The sequence below is a fragment of the Durio zibethinus genome, unplaced genomic scaffold (assembly GCF_047325235.1).
Source record: "Durio zibethinus cultivar Kanyao isolate XHJ-2024 unplaced genomic scaffold, ASM4732523v1 HiC_scaffold_391, whole genome shotgun sequence".
Classification (NCBI taxonomy): domain Eukaryota; kingdom Viridiplantae; phylum Streptophyta; class Magnoliopsida; order Malvales; family Malvaceae; genus Durio; species Durio zibethinus.
Genome location: NW_028323014.1, coordinates 1,325,001 through 1,327,500, shown reverse-complemented (window position 1 = coordinate 1,327,500; position 2,500 = coordinate 1,325,001).

Here is a 2,500-nt window from a genome sequence, read left to right as displayed (position 1 = left end):
CCGATGATGGTCGATGCATGTGCCATCACCATGCGTCATCATGTGCCATTGATGGTCGAGGCCTTGGCCGAAGTTCGATTTTGAGCCACGGTGCCCATGCTTGGCTCCAGCATGTGCTGGTGCCGCATTTTTTTCACTCGGGACAGCATCGCCGGAGCATCGCCGGAGCATCGCCGGAGTACCGCCGGAGAACCTGACCGGCGGCATTGGGGTTCCGGCGATTGGGAGGGGGGCCGGGGGGGTGTGCGCACATGATGTGCGATGGGTGCTGGTACTTGGCCTTGTGTTGGCCCCCTATCCCTCATCAAACCTCTGAGAATTCACACCCCCTTAAAGAGCATTTGAGATTTTACAGGTTTGCTACCAGTAGCCGTTAAAGTGTCTGAAATGGGGACACTTTTTTCAAACGGTCACAAAATCTTCTCTACTTCGAGTTTTTAGCTGAATTTTTTTGTGCATGCCAACAAAAATAGAAGGATCATGCCTACAAAATTTGGGGCCAAAAATCCTTATAAAAAAATTTTAAAAATCCCGAACCGCAAAAAGTTTCGAAAATCGTGAAAAATAGAAAACGAGTCATCTTCCAACGAAACTTCACGTGAAGGCTTAGGGGACCATTGTATGAATTTACAAGCCATAAAAATGGCATTGGCACGGCAGAAATTTGAAGATGTGCCTAAACCCACCAGGGCCCAGCGTGTGCCGATGGTGCTCGAGGCAACCGCCCGCACCAGGGCCCAGCGTGTGCCGATGGTGCCCGAGGCAAGCGCCCGCACCAGGGCCCAGCGTGTGCCGATGGTGGTCGAGGCAACCGCCCGCACCAGGGCCGATAGTGTGCCGATGGTGCTCGAGGCAACCTGTCGCACCAGGGCCCAGCGTGTGCCGATGGTGATCGAGGCAACCTGCCGCACCAGGGCCCAGCGTGTGCCGATGGTGGTCGAGGCAAGCGCCCGCACCAGCGCCCAGCGTGTGCCGATGGTGCTCGAGGCAACCGACCGCACCAGGGCCCAGCGTGTGCCGATGGTGCTCGAGGCAACCTGCCGCACCAGGGCCCAGCGTGTGCCGATGGTGGTCGAGGCAAGCGCCCGCACCAGGGCCCAGCGTGTGCCGATGGTGGTCGAGGCAACCGCCCGCACCAGGGCCCAGCGTGTGCCGATGGTGCTCGAGGCAACCTGCCGCACCAGGGCCGAGCGTGTGCCGATGGTGGTCGAGGCAAGCGCCCGCACCAGGGCCCAGCGTGTGCCGATGGTGGTCGAGGCAACCTGCCGCACCAGGGCCCAGCGTGTGCCGATGGTGCTCGAGGCAACCGACCGCACCAGGGCCGAGCGTGTGCCGATGGTGCTCGAGGCAAGCGCCCGCACCAGGGCCCAGCGTGTGCCGATGGTGCTCGAGGCAACCGACCGCACCAGGGCCGAGCGTGTGCCGATGGTGGTCGAGGCAAGCGCCCTCACCAGGGCCCAGCGTGTGCCGATGGTGGTCGAGGCAACCTGCCGCACCAGGGCCCAGCGTGTGCCGATGGTGCTCGAGGCAACCGACCGCACCAGGGCCGAGCGTGTGCCGATGGTGCTCGAGGCAAGCGCCCGCACCAGGGCCCAGCGTGTGCCGATGGTGGTCGAGGCAACCTGCCGCACCAGGGCCCAGCGTGTGCCGATGGTGCTCGAGGCAACCTGCCGCACCAGGGCCCAGCGTGTGCCGATGGTGGTCGAGGCAAGCGCCCGCACCAGGGCCCAGCGTGTGCCGATGGTGGTCGAGGCAACCGCCCGCACCAGGGCCCAGTGTGTGCCGATGGTGGTCGAGGCAACCGCCCGCACCCGGGCCCAGCGTGTGCCGATGGTGGTCGAGGCAACCTGCCGCACCAGGTCCCAGCGTGTGCCGATGGTGCTCGAGGCAACCGACCGCACCAGGGCGGAGCGTGTGCCGATGGTGGTCGAGGCAAGCGCCCGCACCAGGGCCCAGCGTGTGCCGATGGTGGTCGAGGCAACCTGCCGCACCAGGGCCCAACGTGTGCCGATGGTGCTCGGGGCAACCGACCGCACCAGGGTCGAGCGTGTGCCGATGGTGCTCGAGGCAAGCTGCCGCACCAGGGCCCAGCGTGTGCCGATGGTGGTCGAGGCAACCGCCCGCACCAGGGCCCAGCTTGTGCCGATGGTGATCGAGGCAACCTGCCGCACCAGGGCCCAGCGTGTGCCGATGGTGGTCGAGGGAACCTGCCGCACCAGGGCCCAGCGTGTGCCGATGGTGGTCGAGGCAAGCGCCCGCACCAGGGCCCAGCGTGTGCCGATGGTGGTCGAGGCAACCGACCGCACCAGGGCCCAGCGTGTGCCGATGGTGCTCGAGGCAACCTGCCGCACCAGGGCCCAGCGTGTGCCGATGGTGGTCGAGGCAAGCCGCCCACACCAGGGCCCAGCGTGTGCCGATGGTGGTCGAGGCAACCTGCCGCACCAGGGCCCAGCGTGTGCCGATGGTGCTCGAGGCAACCGACCGCACCAGGGCCGAGCGT